The 19,898-nt window shown below is 42.1% G+C and overlaps 1 protein-coding gene and 1 long non-coding RNA gene across 2 annotated transcripts in view; one reads left to right on the plus strand and one right to left on the minus strand.

The window, feature by feature from the left end:
• Positions 1 to 7,739: 7,739 nt before the first annotated feature.
• On the minus strand, positions 7,740 to 18,063 carry LOC137341509 (uncharacterized). The gene is made up of 3 exons (XR_010967041.1): positions 17,980 to 18,063; positions 14,708 to 14,755; positions 7,740 to 8,250 (listed from the first exon to the last, which is right to left on the minus strand). It is a non-coding gene; the product is annotated as an uncharacterized lncRNA (long non-coding RNA).
• usp44 (ubiquitin specific peptidase 44) overlaps positions 10,212 to 19,898 on the plus strand; it is a 56,609-nt gene continuing 46,922 nt past the window's right edge. Inside the window, exon 1 of the mRNA XM_068004632.1 lies at positions 10,212 to 10,298. The gene's annotated coding sequence lies outside the window, so the exon portion shown is untranslated. The remainder of the gene's footprint in view (positions 10,299 to 19,898) is intronic.

A 19,898-nucleotide genomic window follows, 5' to 3' on the forward strand; every position in this document is an offset into this window, starting at 1 on the left:
TACCTCTAGACTTGACTATTCCAATGCTCTCCTGGCCGGCCTCCCATCTGCCACCCTCCATAAACTTGAGCTCATCCAAAATTCTGCTGCCCATATCCTAACTCGCACCAAGTCCTGTTCACCCATCACCCCTGTGCTCGCTGACCTACATTGGCTCCCAGTCCAGCAACGCCTCGATTTTAAAATCCTCTTCCTTGTTTTCAAATCCTTCCATGGCCTCACCCCTCCCGATCTCTGTAACCTCCTCCAGCCCTACAACCCTCCCAGGTCTCTGCGCTCCTCCAATTCTGGCCTCTTGCACATCTCCAATTTTAATCGCTCCACCATTGGTGGCCGTACCTTCAGCTGCCTGGACCTTAAGCTCTGGAACTCCCTCTCCTCCTCTCCACCTCTCTCTCCTCCTTTATGATGCTCCTTAAAACCTATCTCTTTGACCAAACTGTTAGCCGCCTGTCCTATTATCTCCTTATGTGGCGCAGTGTCAAATTTTGTTTGATAATCGCTCCTGTGAAGCGCCTTGGGACGTTTTACTACGTTAAAGGCACTATGAACAAGTTGGGTTTTTCTGATGCCAGCCCACAGATTGCCAGATTTATTGAATGTAGCTTCATAGCCTGCCACGTTAGGGCAGTGAATAGAGGCTGGCACATCCTGCAATAATGCACCATTATAGGGAATTTTCATAATCCTCAATGTGCTGCTTAAATTCGCCATGCTGAAACTTGATAGTCAAAGGGTTCTAACAGTATGACACAAGTGTACTGGAGTGGGAATTCTCAGCACTCACTGATTTAGTGTTTAACACTGTAAATTATAGGAATAAAGTTTGCAAGAGGCTTTTCCCTCCTCCACTGAGGCCACACACCCAGGTTTTCTGGTGCCTGTGTAAGGCTGAATTGTACAATGGCTCCAAACCCATTTTTGTACCTGTCCTCTGCAGAAATATGAAATAACAACAACTTGCATTTATATAGCGCCTTTAACAAAGTAAAACATCCCAAGGAGCTTCACAGGAGGGGAATCAGACAAAAAATGACACCAAGCCAAAGAAGGAGACATTAGAACAGGTGACCAAAAGCCTGGTCAAAGAGGTAGGTTTTAAGGAGCATTGTAACAGATTCAGAGGTGAAACCAGTTAGTAATCAACGTCTCATTTATTAATAGTCAAATCAAACATGTAAAGGTATCAAATATTAGACAACAAAGATCAAAACAGTATTACCCCGTTTGATCTCTGGGCAGAGCTCATAATTAAGTTGGCGACATGGTTTGTTTTGAGTTTTCCCAGTGAGGTAATCCTCTGACAGTCAGCTGTTCTTCTGACTGTGGTGTCATCTTCAGACAGCTCGATGCTCTTTCAACAGTTGGGTGGTCTTCGCTGATTCCTCTGCCCTGAGTTCAAAAGATGTTGGGTTTTTATGCCCACCTTGGCAGGAAACTCACACCATATATGGAGCAATATTCATAAGACCCTTATAGATTAATAAAGTTGTTTTTCAAAGAATTCCAGATGGTCCGTTTGTTTTAACATTATTCATTTAACCACAAAACCCTTTTCAAGGTAGTATTGTCTAGCTTCCAGCCATGGTCCTGGTCTTGTTGCTATCTTTGGATCATTGTTCCACTTTTTGGGGCATTGTTCCTCTTTATCACATTGCTGCCATGTCCAGCAGTGAGGATGACAGGGGTCAGTCACTAGTCAAAGGTTAACAGTTTACAATTCAGCAAAATACACAGCACAGTCTGCAGGGCATGATGGTTGGTAGCTTTAAGAAAAATATGTCAATTTTTTCTCAATTCCGATATTCTTACAGATTCCCCACCTTGAGGGGGAGAAGACCAAGCCTTCGACCCCTCACTTACTTAATCAATCTAGTCCAATGGGGGAATAGTTTGGAATGATACGTATTCTGTTTTAACTCAGAGACCCACCTGCGAACCCAGCAGGTAGACACTATGAGGGATATGGTAACCAGGGCTTGTATGATCAGGAATTTCTTAAGTTGCCTGTCAGTCCTAAGTAGCCCTGCCTCCATCTAAGGTTCGTGATAGCACGTTTAAGTACACTTAATGCTTTTGCGGTCAAAATTTACAACCAATAGTAAGCTTTCTGTCTGGAGGGTAATGTTTACTTGCATTTTGTGTCATTGTGGCCATAACAGACACCAATATCTTAGCCCCAATTTAGTAATTCTGGTTCGTGTAAAGCAAGGTGTTAACCGCCAAACTGGACATATGGTGTTGCCTTACGTGTAGTGTTCCTTGTTAGTTGTAACGCAATACCATCCTCTCCGAAAAACGACGTTAGTCCTTTTCAAATTCAATAGTATAATTAGGGAATTCTTCATCCAGGGTGAAACCACGAGCTGGCAGTGCACTCTGTAAAACGCCACATCTGCTCAACCAGGAAGTGTTTGGTGCAATCCAGAACCTTTCTTTTCCCCTCTATTGATATCTTCGATCTTCGGATGATTTACAATTCCTTATGAATATTCTCCTCCAACAAGCCCATCGATTCCACTTTAAATACTTCCATCAGTTTTACATCAGCAGATAGCAATGGTATTGCCATTACCATGGGAATCAGTCGCGAAACAATCTCACTCTGCTTGCAAGGCTTCCTGGCATAACAAACCAATCCAAGTCTTTGTACCTTACACCAATCCATGTTCCCATCTGATTTCCAGATTTTAATTTCTTTGTCCAATATAAAATTTGGGATCCAATTGTTTTCTGTAGCATTTAACCCCCCTTTGAATCTGAACATTGTAAAAACCCTCCACGCATGATTGCCTTTAAGGCATTATTAAGGAAGTGGTAACAGGGCACTTAGAAAATCATAATATGATTAGGGAGAGTCAACATGGATTTATGAAAGGGAAATTGTGTTTAACAAATTTATTAGAGTTCTTTGTGGATGTAACTAGCAGGGGAGATAAAGGGGAGCCAGTGGATGTTGTATATTTGGATTTCCAAAAGGCATTCAATAAGGTGCCACATAAAAGGTTGTTACACAAGATAAGGGCTCATTGGATTGGGGGTAATATGTTAACATGGATAAAGGATTGGTTAAAGGACAAAAAACAGAGAGTAGGGACAAACAGGTCATTCTCAGGTTGGCGGGCTGTAACTAGTGGGATGCCGCAAGGATCAGTGCTGGGGCCTTAGCTATTTACAATCTATATCAATGACTTAGATGAGGGGACCGAGTGTAATGTATCCAAGTTTGCTGACGATACAAAGCTAGGTGGGAAAGTAAGCTGTGAGGAGGATACAGAGTCTGCAAAGGGATATAGACAGGTTAAGTGAGTGGGCAAGAAGGTGGCAGATGGAGTATAATGTGAGGAAATGTGAGGTTATTCACTTTGGTAAGAAGAATAGAAAAACAGAATATTTTTTAAATGGTGAGAAACTATTAAATGTGGTGTTCAGAGAGATCTGGTGTCCTCATACAAGAAACACAAAAGTTAGCATGCAGGTACTGCAAGCAATTAGGAAGGCAATTGGCATCTTGGCCTTTATTGCAAGAGAGTTGGAGTACAACAGTAAGGAAGTCTTGCTACAATTGTACATACAGGGCTTTGGTGAGACCACATCTGGAGTACTGTGTACAGTTTTGGTCTCCTTATCTAAGGAAGGATATACTTGCCTTAGAGGCGGTGCAACGAAGGTTCACTAGATTAATTCCTGGGATGAGAGGGTTATCCTATGGGGAGAGATTAAGTAGAATGGGCCTATACTCCCTGGAGTTTAGAAGAATGAAGGGTGATCTCATTGAAACATATAAGATTGTGAGGGAGCTTGACAGGGTAGATGCTGAGAGATTGTTTCCCCTGGCTAGTGAGTCTAGAACTAGGGGGCATAGTCTCAGGATAAGGGGCGGCCATTTAAGACTGAGATGAGGAGGAATTTCTTCACTCAGAGGGTTGTGAATCTTCGGAATTCCCTATCCCAGTGGGCTGTGGATGCTGAGTCGTTGAGAATATTCAAGGCTGAGATCGATAGATATTTGGACTCTAGGGGAATCAAGGGATATGGGGATTGGGTGGGAAAGTTGAGTTGAGGTCGAAGATTAGCCATGATCTTATTGAATGATGGAGCAGACTCGAGGGGCTGTATGGCCTACTCCTGCTCCTATTTCATATGTTCTTATGTTTAAGATCAGTTGTTCCATAGTCTTTGTTATTCTGAATGATTGCCAATATCCCTAACCTGTCTCCCTGCCAGTCGTTCTATTAAAACCAGGGACACTCCTTGTTCTGACATAATATCCCCCATTTGCCTATTCATTCCTTTAAGTAATCCCTCTATATGCTTGTACACTGTTTTATCATGTTCCCATGTCTCTATGTGAGTTCATCTAAGTCTCTTCCTGATTGCATTTAGTAAATCTGTGTACCATTTCTCTTAGCGTGATAAAAAAATCTACATACATTCAATTACATAAATCAGAAGACAAAAGATACAGAAGAAAAAATTTGACAGTGCAGGAATAATCTCTAACCGCAAATTATAACAAACTTCTTGTCTTTGGGTCACTACAAGTTTGAACAAGCATCTTTTCCTGCGCCTCCAATGTTAAAGTTTTAATCAATTTTAGATCAGGTTTACACTGTCTGTACTCAGGCAATGCAGCAGGGAGACATCCACATCGGCCCAGGTATCGGTTCCCCTGCTTGATACAACAATCCAAATTAGGCACCTTCTATAATGCAGTTTTCCTGTCATACACCGTTAACTTAGGTGAGTTTAGCCTTTGCTAATACACTTCTCCCTCTAAATATCCCACAGAATGTGGTTCTGCCAATGCGATAAATACTCGGGTCGTAACATCCACGATAGGCAAGAATAGGGTCAAAATCAAGGTTTATTCTTATCCCTAACTTGGCCCGTTGGGTGAATAGGAGGGTCCCCCAGATTGCAGATTGTTGATACAGGTGGAACTTCACCCCTCACATTTGTTTCCCCATTCCCCTTAGAATACCAACGGATGGTCGTAGTCCCTTAACATATCCGCGACTTCACCTCGCATCAAAAATCTGTGTTTGTTCAATAAATGAAAGCACATCTGCTCCGTATGCCGTACAGATAGTTGCCTGTCCTATTCACCTTTGCTCGCTCGTTTCCTCTGTATATCATCTCATTTATTTTATCCTGCGTCTGTGTGAAAAACTTGGCAATGTTGTACATGTTATAGACGGTATATTGTTCTTCCTGTGCTCACTGATTGGGTTTAGGATTGGTGCATCGACCAGTTTGGCCCGTGCATGTTCAGAATTGCGCATGCTTCTTTATAGTCTCAACATCTACCCGATTCCAAATTGTGGAGATGCCGGTGATGGACTGGGGTTGACAATTGTAAACAATTTTACAACACCAAGTTATAGTCCAACAATTTTATTTTTAATCCCACAAGCTTTCGGAGGCTTCCTCCTTCCTCAGGTGAACACCGTTCACCTGAGGAAGGAGGAAGCCTCCGAAAGCTTGTGGGATTAAAAATAAAATTGTTGGACTATAACTTGGTGTTGTAAAATTGTTTACGATTCCAAATTGACATTCCTGTTCTGAATATCCTGGTTATCGCACCTACCCATCCCTCAGTGTCCGACTGTAATTGTCTTGTCCTGAAGATACCCTCCTCTGGTCTAGTTTCTACTCCCGTTATGTTATCTATCACTCTCTACCTCTCGTTCCCATTTTATCTGCACATCTCATGTGGGCTTTTATTACAGTACCGTAAATTGGACGTTATTCACTTATGGCCCATTTTACAGTTTCTCAGTCCCTGTCATATTATACTCCCCAATAATAAATGTAATTAATATCACATTGTCCCTTTCGCTTCATCTGTGGAGAAAGCACAAAGAATTATTTCTTCCGCCTCCAGTTTCTTTGGAGACTTGGAGTCGAACACCCTACACAATCGTGACCTGATGTCTCGACTGTCTGTGGTCTTGGACGCTCTGTGCTCTGTGACCGACTAACTTCCCCCGTCGGACGGCTGTACACCCACAGGGTCAAAGTCATCCCAAATGTGGAACAAACTCTGTGGAAGGCAACATGATTTTAAAACTTCTTTGCAGTAATGACTGAAAAGAAGGCGGAGCCAGCTTCATCATGGCAGCTCCAGGCTCCGGCAAATTTCAACTAAATTTAAAGAAACTTTGCCGAATTAAAAAGAAAACAATCGATTTAGATCTCAAATCTCACAGACATAAAATAGGACATAGTCCTGTAACTGTATAATAATTCTCCAAACTCTTTTGACTTCTTCTTTGTACATTTAACAGTGGTACTATGCTTAGAAAACACAACGATTTGAAATGATTATATTAAATGACTGGGACGGTAAAGGGTTAAAGCTGCTTCGGTTCTGTGATAAAAGAGGAAATGGTGCAAGCTGCAGCCTGCACGCTGCAGAGTGCAACACACTTAAAGAGACAAGACACTAAAAACTAAAGAAAAATCCAATACCTTGTAACAGTAGAGACGGAATCTTCCCTTTTCACCTTTTCCCCCTGTATAAAATCATCTATCCTTTACCTCGCATCTGAACTTTCAACCTCTGATGTTTCCTGCTTAACTCAATTTTGTACCGATTTAACATCTCATGTGGGAAAGACCATTTATCAGGCTTGTATTGGCTCTCCAGTTTAAAAGTTTTCTCCTTCTCCTCCGTTGCTGGAAGGATGGGTTATAGTGAATGGAAAGGGGGGGCTGGGGAACCAGCCAGGAGCTCTAGTCTCTTCCTTGGTTCACTTTTTATAACCTCTACGCCTGCCTCTCTCCCTTCTGGTCTTTTACTCTGTAACACGCTTTGGCTTTGCTGAAATGATTCTTTATCTTCTGCGACTTCCATTTCGCAGTCCTCATCTAAGCCTTCACGATCTACTTTATTCTCGTTATCGTGTTGTCTGGGCAGCGATAGTTCACAGCCTCCTCTGTCAACCCTTCCCTGTCTACCTCGCCTCCATCACCACCCGTCTTTGTACATATACTATTTCTCTTAACACTCACTCTGTTCTTGGAACAGTTGTGTCTGTTTCTGTTGTTGGCCAGTCAGGAGGGTTATTAATTTATCTAATTTTTGTTCCACCTCTCCCGGTTTTTGGAGAATCATGGTACGATTTCCCTCATTGTTTCTCTGCTGGGGGGGGGGGTGCTATATTATTACGGCAGTCCACGGCGTAATGACCCGTTTTCTGACATCGGAAACACCTGTCGTTGTCCTTCTGTTCCTCCCATGACTCCTTGTGTTACAGCAGCCACCACAGCCCCTTGTCAGCTCAATTTGTCCCGTAATCCCTGAATCATTAACTTACACCGTGTGCGGTCTACCCAATTTATGGGTCGACACATAATCCCCCTCTAAAATCGGCGAGTTCCGACTCTAGTCTCCCATTTTTCTCTGTAAGTCTATCTCTCTCTTGTAATATTTTCTGACTCTGTATTCCCTGCGCTGTTGCAGTTTTAGGCACCATTTGCGAACACTCCAGCATAGTCAAGACATCAGTCGGGGGTTCTTTCAACCTCTTGTTTTTGTCTGACTGTCTCTTAATTTCCTCTAACTGCTTCCTATCTTTCCCTTTTAATTGTTTTATATGTTCCTCACTTTTAAGTGCACACAAGTTTGCCGCCCAAATAAGAGTTCTTTTACCAACTCTCTCCTTCATCCTTTTATTTCGAACTTGCTCCTTGGCCCATTCTATGGCGTCTCATAAGCCTCACCCTTCTCCACGATTAATTCTCGGACCCCTTGAGCTTCTTTTTCAGTTTCTTTTCTAACATTACGTGGACACTCGCCATGATCGCTTATGTTAAACAAAATCTCACTTCTGGTATTTGAGCAATTTATGTCTTTTGTGATCAAATTAAGTCTGTCGATTTTTAAACATTTTTCCTTTAGGTGTTTGATTTAATGTTAAAATGAAACATGGATTAGTCACCTCCCGCCTGACTTGCCAATTTGTAACAGATTCAGAGGTGATACCAATTAGTAATCAACGTCTCATTTATTAATAGTCAAATCAAACATGTAAAGGTATCAAATATTAGACAACAAAGATCAAAACAGTATTACCCCGTTTGATCTCTGGGCAGAGCTCATAATTAAGTTGGCGACATGGTTTGTTTTGAGTTTTCCCAGTGAGGTAATCCTCTGACAGTCAGCTGTTCTTCTGATTGTGGTGTCATCTTCAGACAGCTCGATGCTCTTTCAACAGTTGGGTGGTCTTCGCTGATTCCTCTGCCCTGAGTTCAAAAGATGTTGGGTTTTTATGCCCACCTTGGCAGGAAACTCACACCATATATGGAGCAATATTCATAAGACCCTTATAGATTAACAAAGTTGTTTTTCAAAGAATTCCAGATGGTCCATTTGTTTTAACATTACTCATTTAACCACAAGACTCTTTTCAAGGTAGTATTGTCTAGCTTCTAGCTATGGAACTGGTCTTGTTGCTATCTTTGGATTATTGTTCTGCATTTTGGGTCATTGTTCCTCTTTATCACATTGCTGCCATGTCCAGCAGTGAGGGTGACAGGGGTCAGTCACTAGTCAAAGGTTAACAGTTTACAATTCAGCAAAATACACAGCACAGTCTGCAGGGCATGATGGTTGGTAACTTTAAGAAAAATATGTCAATTTTTTCCAATTTCCAATATTCTTACAGCATCTTAAAAGAGGAGAGGCAGAGAGGTTTGGGGAGGGAATTCCAGAGCTTAGGGCCACCAATGGTGGGACAAGGGAACTCGTGGATGCATAAGAGGCCAGAATTAAAGGAACGCAAAGATCTGGGAGGGTTGTAGGGCTGGAGGAGATTACAGAGATAGGGAGGAGCGAGGTCATGGAGGGATTTGAACAGGAGGATGAGGATTTTAAAATCAAGGAATTGGTGGATTTGGAGCCAATGTAGGTCAGCAGGGGTGATGGGTGAATGGGACTCGGTGCGGGTTAGGATATGGGCAGCTGATTTTACATTTACACTTGATTGCAGTGATGAAAATTGGGCCTTATCAATCAAGATCTACACAAATACACTCGCCCATTTTGTTTCCAGTATTACTTTGACGTAAATATAAAATAGGATTTCAACCCAAGTTGAATTCGTGGTGAAGTACAAGATATGATAATACAACATCAAACCGAGAAGAAGCTATCCTATTTATCAGCATCAAGTTTGCAATTTCCCCACATGCGGAGATCCTGATCTCAATTGAGCCATTCTTGAGGTAAAAGTAATAAAAGAACGAAGATATATTTTCATCTCATCTTCAGGGAATCTCAAAGCACTTTACAATAAATTAATTACTTTTCAAGTGCAGTCAGTGTTGTTATGTAGGCAGATGTTGCAGCCATTTTGTGCACAGCAAGGTCCCACAAACAGCAAATGAGATCCTGGAATCATACAGCGCACGAGACCATTGGGCCCATCGTGCCTGTGCCGGCTCTTTGGAAGAGCTGTCCAATTAGTCCCACTCCCCTGCTCTTTCCCCATAGTCCTGCAATTTTTTCCTTTTCCAGTATATATCCAACTCCCTTTAAAGTTACTGTTGAATCTGCTTCCACCGCCCTTTCAGGCAGATGAATGACGATTTATTCTATTTCTGATGGTGCTGGTTGAAGAAGGAACTTTGGCCAGGTAACGGAGAGAACAACCTTGCTCTTCTTCAAATAACTCCATAAGAGACAATTTTACAACACCAAGTTATAGTCCAACGATTTTATTTTTAATCCCACAAGCTTTCGGGGGCTTCCCCCTTCCTCAGGCAGTGTGGAAAAGACCCCATAATCCATAAGAGACAAGCAGGTGGGACCTCAGTTTAACGCCTCATCCATAAAACAACCCCACCGACAGTGCAGCACTCCCTCACTGGGAGTATCAGCCTGGATTATGGGCTCAAGTGGGGAGAACATAGGCTTCCAAAAGGTACCATGTTTTAAAAAAATGTGGGACGCCTTGGAAACTATGCATCTGCTTTGGAGAAAGCCGCCAAAGTCAGTCAACCGTGAGCCTGGGGACAGTAAATATAGAAGAGCACGCACAGACAAACAAGCAGCCACGGCCACTGCAGAAGCCCGGGAGCCCAGTGATTGACAGGTCGCACCAGGCCTGGGCCACGTGACCGCGGGGGGGGGCGGGTGACGTCAGGGCCCCCGGGCAGTGACGCAGAGCGCGGCCCGCGAGCAAGATGGTGGCGGTTTGAAAAGCCGATTCTAAACGGACAGAAAGATGGAGAGCGCGGGACAGGAGCCGCCGGCAGACAAATCACCCGAGTCCGAGGCTCCGGCCTTGCGGGTAAGAAGCACGCTGGGCCGCTACTTCACCGACCAGGAGGAGAAGGCGACCCCGGTCCCCGTCAGTCAAACGCCCGGACCACCCCGAACGGGAAGGAGGACTGGCGGCGCCGGGTTTGTTTAGAGCCCCGAGGCCGGAGGGAGGTCCGCTCCGCTCCCGTCGCCAGGCCGCGTCCCGCTGTCGCGTTGAGCTGTAGGGGGCCCTGTGGTGTGGGAGCCCCCGCTCTGGGCTCCGTTGTACCCCGCCGTGACTCGGCCTTTGTTCGGTGTTTGAGGCTCGCTGGCCGCGGGATTTGCACGGTTCACTGTGCAGGAATCCGAGCCAATCCTCCAGCAAAGGAGGAGGCCGTTCGGCCCATCGTGCCTGTGCCTGCTCGGTGAAAGAGCTGGCCAGTTAGTCTCATGGTGTCCGCTCTGGCTCGGAGTCGGAAGGTAGTAGGTTCAGGTCTCACTCCAGAGACTTGAGCCCATAATCCAGGCTGACAATCCAGTGCAGCACCAAGGGAGTGCGGCACTGTCTGCGGTGTCGTTTTTGGAATAAGATATTAAACCGAGGCCCCGTCTGCCCCCTCAGGTGGACCTAAAAGATCGCACTATTGTGCACATGGGCAGGGGAGTTCTGGCCAATATTTATCCCTCAACCAACATCACTAAAACAGATTATCTGGTCATTATCACATTGCTGTTTGTGGGATCTTGCTGTGTGCAAATTGGCTGTTGTGTTTCCTTAACAGTGACCACACTTCAGAAGTACTTTATTTGCTTTAAGGAGCTTTGGGATGTGCTGAAGTTGTGAAAGGTGTTTTATAAATGCAAGCTCTTTTTTTTTCTCCATAGTCCTGCACATTTTTTCTCCAAGTATATATTCAATTCCTTTTTTGAAAGTTACTATCATATCTGCTTCCACCATCCTTTTAGGCAGTGCATTCCAGATTGTAACTCACTGTGTAAAAGAAATTCTCCATCTCTCCTCTGATTCTTTTGCCAATTATCTTAAACCTGTGTTCTCTGATTATCAACCCTCCTGCCAGTGGGATAATTTTGAATGCCTCTATTAAATCTCCCTGTAGCCTTCTCTGCTCTAAGGAGAACAACCCTAGCTTCTTGAGTCTCTCCACATACTGAAGTGTCTCATCCTTGGTACCATTCTGGTAAATCTCCTCTGCACCCTCTCCAAGGCCTTGACACCCTTCCTAAAGTGTGGTGCCCAGAATTGGACACAATACTCCAGCAGAGGCCTAGCCAGTGTTTTATAAAGGTTCAGCATAATCTCCTTGCTTTTGTACACTTATGCCTCTTACCCTACTGCTAATCTGTGCGGTGACAGTAGTCATTGTGACATCAATCAGGGCCAGAATAATCTTTGTTTAAAAACAAAGGTGTGGAGAGCTTTATTACCCCCAGTGACTAACTCATGGAAGTGCTTAATACACTCATATCTCAACTCTTTCTCCCACCCCTGACAAAATTATGAGCTGGTGTATTCTGAAGTCTCAGCACTCACTAATTATACTTTAGTTGCAAAGGTTTCATTTTTTTGTTTTGTTACAAGATTTGTCTTGTATTCTGTGTGTCAATAAACCTGGTTGTGGATAAGACACTGGCATTTTATCTGATTTGCTATCTTGAAGGAAATAATCTTGGAGAAGCTGAATTGTTTACATATAGAATTGCATTTAAAATGGATGTTGAGTCCCTAACAAATGGGCAATTTTACTTAGTGGGAGGAAAGTCAAAGGGAATATGTTTGATTCAAGTTTTTGAGGTGACAGATATGGTGGTTGGGGGAAATGAGGCTATGGACCAAGAGCTGGAAAATGAGATTAGGCTGGATGGCACAGACACAATGGGCCGAATGGCCTCCTTCTGTGCTGTAAATTTCTATGATTCTATGTGGTAATGGATTTTTAGGAAGCCTTTGACCAGGTACCAGACAGGAGACTATTTGTGAAGATTAGCGGGTATGAAATTAGGAGGGGGGGTAGCAAATTAGATTTAAAAATGGGTTTGAAGGGATGAAGTGGCCAGTAGAAATTAAGGGCAGTTTCTCAGTGGTTGGAAGTGGGTAGTGGTATCCCACAGGATTCTGTTCTGGGACCCCCTTCCGTTCAGTGTGAATGATTTAGGTGTAGGGCTGGAGGGAGTGGTGTCCAAATTTTTGGATACTAAAATAGGAGGCATAGTAAATAATTTTGAAGACCAAAGGAAGCTGCAAGGAGATATCGATAATACGGGGGATTAGCCAAAAAAAGCAGATGGAATTCCATGACCTGCAGTGTCTAATCCTGTTTCCCTGTCATTTGTTTGTGCACCTCATTGTTTTTCCTCCAAGCATTTATCTGATCTTTGAAATGTCATGACTTACTCAGCTTCAACAGTGACTTGCAGTAAAGCGTTAGTGTTCTAATAACTAATACTACCTCTCTCTATTACTAATGACATTTATGCCACTTGTTAGTGATTTGCTGACTAGTGCAAATAATCTGTCACTATTTACCCCCAAAACTTTGAATACTTCTGTTAGATCCTCCCTTAACCTTTTCTGCTCTTGTGAATGCAGTTTGTTTTTCAACACACATCATAGCTGTATCATCCTAGTAATTCTATTATGCCTTTTCACGGACTCTAATACCCTGTCTCTAATTGGATGCTTAAAACTGCATCTGTATTTACGGTTGAGAAAGGCATGGATGTTAGGGAACTTGGGGAAATAAATAGTGATGTCTTGAGGAGTGTACATATTACAGAGAGGGAGGTGCTGGAAGTCTTAACGCGCATCAAGGTAGATAAATCTCCGGGACCTGATGAAATGTATCCCAGGACGTTATGGGAGGTTAGGGAGGAAATTGCGGGTCCCCTAGCAGAGATATTTGAATCATCCACCGCTACAGGTGAGGTGCCTGAAGATTGGAGGGTAGCAAATGTTGTGCCTTTGTTTAAGAAGGGCGGCAGGGAAAAGCCTGGGAACTACAGACCAGTGAGCCTGACATCTGTAGTGGGTAAGTTGTTAGAGGGTATTCTGAGGGACAGAATCTACAGGCATTTGGAGAGGCAGGGACTAATTAGGAACAGTCAGCATGGTTTTGTGAGAGGAAAATCATGTCTCACGAATTTGATTGAGTTTTTTGAAGGGGTAACCAAGAAGATAGATGAGGGCTGTGCAGTAGACGTGGTCTACATGGACTTCAGCAAAGCATTTGACAAGGTACCGCATGGTAGGTTGTTACATAAGGTTAAATCTCATGGGATCCAAGGTGAGGTAGCCAATTGGATACAAAATTGGCTTGACGACAGAAGACAGAGGGTGGTTGTCGAGGGTTGTTTTTCAAACTGGATGCCTGTGTCCAGCGGTGTGCCTCAGGGATCGGTGCTGGGTCCGCTGTTATTTGTTATTTATATTAATGATTTGGATGAGAATTTAGGAGGCATGGTTAGTAAGTTTGCAGATGACACCAAGATTGGTGGCATTGTGGACAGTGAAGAAGGTTATCTAGGATTGCAACGGGATCTTGATAAATTGGGCCAGTGGGCCGATGAATGGCAGATGGAGTTTAATTTAGATAAATGTGAGGTGATGCATTTTGGTAGATCGAATCGGGCCAGGACCTACTCCGTTAATGGTAGGGCGTTGGGGAGAGTTATAGAACAAAGAGATCTAGGAGTACAGATTCATAGCTCCTTGAAAGTGGAGTCACAGGTGGATAGGGTGGTGAAGAAGGCATTCAGCATGCTTGGTTTCATTGGTCAGAACATTGAATGCAGGAGTTGGGATGTCTTGTTGAAGTTGTACAGGGCATTGGTGAGGCCACACTTGGAGTACTGTGTACAATTCTGGTCACCCTATTATAGAAAGGATATTATTAAACTAGAAAGAGTGCAGAAAAGATTTACTAGGATGCTACCGGGACTTGATGGTTTGACTTACAGGGAGAGGTTAGACAGACTGGGACTTTATTCCCTGGAGAGTAGGAGGTTAAGGGGTGATCTTATAGAAGTCTATAAAATAATGAGGGGCATAGATAAGGTCGATAGTCAAAATCTTTTCCCAAAGGTAGGGGAGTCTATAACGAGGGGGCACAGATTTAAGGTGAGAGGGGAGAGATACAAAAGGATCCAAAGGGGCAATTTTTTCACTCAAAGGGTGGTGAGTGTCTGGAACGAGCTGCCAGAGGCAGTAGTAGAGGCGGGTACAATTTTGTCTTTTAAAAAGCATTTGGACAGTTACATGGGGAAGATGGGTATCGAGGGATATGGGCCAAGTGCAGGCAATTGGGACTAGCTTAGTGGTATAAACTGGGCGACATGGACATGTTGGGCCGAAGGGCCTGTTTCCATGTTGTAACTTCTATGATTCTATGATTCTATAGTGCAACTGTTGCTTAACCAATGTATTCTACAGTTTATCATTACCTTGTTATGAAAACAGAAAATGCTGGAAATACTGAGGTCAGGCAGCATCTATGGAGAGAGAAAAACACACTTAACGTTTCAGATTGCTGATCATTTGTCAGAACTGGAAGAAGTTAATGATTAAACAGTTTTTAAGTACAGAGCTGGCTGAGAGGTGGAGGGAGGGGAGGAAAGAACAAAAGGGTGAGAGGGTGGAGGGCAGGGGTGATTAAAAGAGACAAACGGAAATCCCATCGAAGAGTAGAACTTCTTCAAGGTGGGCATTCATGGAAAGGAAATGGTCGTGAATTAAACACTAAATCAAAAGCAAATTACTGCAGATGCTGGAAATCTGAAATAAAACAGAAAATGCTGGACATACTCAGCAAGTCAGGCAGCATCTGTGGAGTGAGAAACAGAGTTAACGTTTTAGGTCAGTGACCTTTCGTCAGAACTGGAAGTAGTTAAAGATTTTGTTTTGGTATTCAGAATCTCATTTGCCCTTTATGACTTTTTCCACCTGTAAACCTGCTTTTAAACATCTATCAATCTGTGCCCCATGCTTTCTGACCCTCCACTCCATTGGGAATTTTTTAATACTGCTTGGGTTATTTCCATTCTTTTTCCCCAAAATGTACATATTTACATTGAGCTGCATTTGTCACCTAATCTGCTCACCCCCTTGTTCGGACTATGACTATCCTGTAGTCTCATGCATGCTTCGTTACAGTTTTGCATCTGCAAATTTTGATATTGGCCCATCAATATCTATGTCCAGACCTCACAGCCATATTCCAGTTGCATCTTGCTAATGCGAGAAACATTATTTTATACTTTGCTTTTTATCCTTGTAATGCTGCTCATGCTGCCACATTACACTTAATATGATGGGCCTTAATCTTCACAACAAGTCCCCTATGTAGCACTTTGTCAAATGCTATTTAAAAATCCAAATATAGCATCTGTGTTGCTTGATGGAGTTTCCACATTTGTCAGACACCTGGCTGACCAAAAAGAAGTCTGTAAATTGTATCGTGTCCTGAAATATTTGATTATTGAAAATATTTGCTAAGATTGCTGAACGTCTCAGACTTATATAGTTTTTTTGGGGTATTCTACTTGGGGGAGGAGGGAGATGAGGACAAAAACTCGCCTCTTGTAGGCCTTGAAATTGAGGCTGTGAACCAGGATTCTGCAGCTAACGCACTCATTTGACTAAAGCAAGACACTTTACAATGCACTTGTATGAAGATAAAGGTCCTGTAAATGGGCGCACAGCACAGTAAGGATGCCCCAACTATTCAGTGGTCATTAAACTAGTTGTATTCTTGCCACAATTGGACTGTTGCTAAATGTGAGGCAAGTACATACTTGGGCAGTAACTCTAATCGGTTGAATAAATAAGATAAATATTGGCTAAGATATGTAGAGACTAAAAAACGTGGGAATCACTGTTCAGTTCGCGTTCACTGCTTTGTAATTAGCAATGTATACAGTACTTCTGCTTGCTGACTACACTTCTGATACTGCCAAATGAGCATAAACTATCCCCGAGGATGCTGTAAACCTTATATTATGCCTAACCTTTGGATCTAGTTTCTCAAAACCAGTGAAGCTAATTTAATTTTCCACAAGTAAGGGACCCAAATAGTGCTCATGAAAATCATGAGCAAGTTACAGTCAGTTTCAGAAGTGGAACTAAACTTTATATTTACGTAAACCTCGAGGGGCTAGTGGGCTCATAAAGGAGCATTTCATAAGCCTGTTATTAGATTGTTAGTATGTATGTGGTATTAAGCTTTGCAAACAAGGATGAGTGCACTGAAGGTGTGAAATTTGTTATCTAGTGGAGTCCGGGTGTATGTCCTGCTTTCTCCTCTTCGTGTGTGTGCCCACCCCCCAGCAAAATATGCACCATTCTTCAAGTTAACAAGCGCCCACTAAAATTAAAATTTGGTCCTTGGCTCTGGATAGAGCTGCCACAGAATCTAAATCTTTTGATGGAAGATTTAGTTGAGTTTGCTACAGAGCTTGGCCTTGAGGTTCTAGAGTCCCTGATTATGACGGTGTTTTTTTAAAATGCTGGTCTAAATGTGAAGGGACATGCAGGTGCCAGCAAATGTTTTATTGATAACTCTTGAATCTTAACTGGGGCAGCACTGTGCAATCCAAACTTCCAGCTGCACGTTAAGTTTTCAAATTCCCTGTTTCTTCTTTGTATAGTACTACATCGCCACATCCTTAAAAATGAGTTTCTAGATGGCAAATAAAGAATTTCAGTTAGGCTATGTGATTTTGTATGACTGGAGAAAATGTTTAATTTATTTTGCCTTTAGCGTGTCCATTGAGAAGCATCTAACAGAGGTTGTTAGTTGTCATGTTTAATTTTTCCTGTTAGGTAAGCAACTCTAAATGCCCACTTGAGACTGGGCGAGTGAATGGCGTTTTAAGTGTAGATCCCCTGAGGTAGTGCTATACGTCACTAATATTTTCAGTTGCTCTGAAATTTAAGGTCACTTAGACTGAAAGTAACAAAGAAAAATGTTTAAAGTTGATTATAACAAAAATCATGTGAATTCTACTAATTTCTTATGACTGCCCGTGTTGTTGAAGCTTTGGCTTGACAAATTTAACAATAATCTCTTGTATCTGCCCTATTGCACAATTTTAAAGTTGAGGCTATGACGAATATAGCGAGTCACAAATTCCTGTAAAGCAGTGATTTCCTGGTATCTGTTTTCATAAAATGTGATGCTGCAGCATTTTCTTCTGTGATGTAGAAATTAATGATATGTAATTTCAGTAAATGAAGAAAAAATTGCAGGTATAGTTTTCAGTGTACAGCACACAGCAAAATTAATCCTGTAATTGAATCTCTGAATGTTGGAAAAACATGTGAACTGGAATCTGACTAGATTTAAGATTTTCTGCCATTCTATCCTATTCACTGAAGTATTGAGACTGGCCTGTTACGGTGAAGAGATTGCAGTGAGCCTGTTCTGAATTGGCTGAAGATTGGTATCTTTGGGAAGTTGGAAAGTAGCCAGATGAAAAACAAAGCCAAGATTTAAAGGAAGACCCAAATGGAAAAGTGATGAAACAGACAGCTGCTGGAGCTGGTAGAGAGGGGGAAGAGTGTGATCACAAGGTCTTGACATTTTATGACTGGCCTGTTTGTACTGACTACCATTGAGTTCTTCTGCTTGTCTTCCTGAAACTCCTTTCCTCCTTTTCTGCTGCTTTTAAGGCTGCTGAATTTATTTTTTCCACAAATAATAGAAAAAATAACTCACAACTCCGATCCTCACATTTGTGTTCCCACGCAGTTTTCAGTTTTTGATCCCAAATCCTGTTGTGTTTTGTGTTGTGAAGGACACTGACTCAAATAGAATTGGCACAGTCCTTAAGCGGAGGAAATTGTGAATACAGTTGCATTCCTTCATGATCCCAAACCACTGATGAACTGCAGTGTGTGCAAACCGACATTTTGCAGCTGACTGAATCCTGGTAAATTGAATCATAGGGTATACTTCATTTCATTATGTTGAAAGTTTGTTTTTTTGACTGTTCAGAAATAGTGTCCCCTCAAAATTGTTTAGGCAACTTGATCGTGTAAACTAAAAAGGCAAAACGATTTTTATTACCGTTGATCAATTGAAAGTGTGCAATATTTTTTGTAATGGTGGGGTGGGGGGGAAGAGAATCGTATAGCTTTGGTTTCTGTTTGGTGCATGACTAGCATAATTAATGTGTGGGGTGAGGAAATAATATAAATTTGCAGAACTTTGGCTAAAATATCCTGACTGGTTAAATCAGATTCTATATAATGTATGTAAATAGGAATTTATGGAAAAAGTTAAAGACCAAGTGGTATCACAGCTTAGGTGTGTCAGATTTATTTCATATCAAAGTAGTTTACATTAAAACAATATTGGCAAACTTAGCAATAAAACTCTATGGCTTCAAACTTGTTTTTAGACCCATGTTGCATGTCTTGCATATTTTTGACAAAATTAAATTAAAGAGCCATATATTACTCATCCTGATATCAGTCACGATAGCTTAAAATTGCAGACATTCCTGTTTTTTCAGCTTTTCTATTTTTGCTGGTTTTCATAGTGTATTTTTTCTACAGTTTTTGTTGCCTATTTTTCTTTGTCCTTTATTTCTGCTCCCACTGGAGCTCCTTGTGTGGCTTTAAAAGCTACAATTTATACACGAGTGCAACAGTGAAGATGGCTATTGACTCAGGTGCTAAATTAGTCACTATTGATGGTGTACTTGGCATTGTTCAGCAGACTGTTTTTAAAATAGTCATTGCTGGTGAATTTCAGTGCTTCCTTGAGACCAGACCTAACACGCTTGATACCAAGTTGGCACTGTTATTAACAAGTGTTTATTGTGTTTACACTTCGTCACATTCTGTTCCTGCTTTGTTTTATAGTCTGGTTTTAGTGCTTCTCTGGTACCAACACTTGCGGTCGAAACTGTTACTAGTACCAACCTGGCAGGGATTGAGCATAATCAGATCTATGCTCTGAATTTCAAAGCAATGTTTTTGTTGGACCCTGGGGGTCCCAGTAAACACAATTTAAAGATGTTTTTCCCAAGTTGTAAGTATTTTATAAGTTTATTATGCCTTTTACATTAGAAAACAGGCAGTTCCTATGGTACGTGTATCAAGGAACAGCATGCTTGATTTCAGACTCAAATAGCAAGGTCCAAAGTAGGATTTCTGATTATTGCTGTAATCATATTCAAGTTTATCTTCTCTCTGCTTTCTCCTCCCACCATATTAAATCAATCTTCTTTGTCTGAAGCCTAATCTGTACTTTATTGTTTTTTTCTCTGCCGTACCTTCAGTTGCCTTGGCCCTAAGTTCTGGAATTCCCTCCCTAAACCCCTCTGCCTCTATACCTCTTCTCCTTTTAAGACGCTCCTTAAAACCTACCTCTTTCACCTGTCTTAATATCTCCTAATGTGGCTCGGTGTCAAATTTTGTTTGATAATGCTCCTGTGAAGCACCTTGTGATGTTTTATTGCGTTAAAAGTTCTATATTAATGCAAGTTGTTGTAGAGATGGTATAGCTTGCCAAAATGAGTAAATTTACACCCATCCAAATATTTGCCCCAATCAGCTTGAGCTACATGGTAACTGTACAAGAGTGGTCCAGACCTGCAGCAATTGTGCTCTGATCTGTCTGCTAGGAGG

This window comes from Heptranchias perlo, chromosome 24, assembly GCF_035084215.1.
Source record: "Heptranchias perlo isolate sHepPer1 chromosome 24, sHepPer1.hap1, whole genome shotgun sequence".
Taxonomy (NCBI): Eukaryota; Metazoa; Chordata; class Chondrichthyes; order Hexanchiformes; family Hexanchidae; genus Heptranchias; species Heptranchias perlo.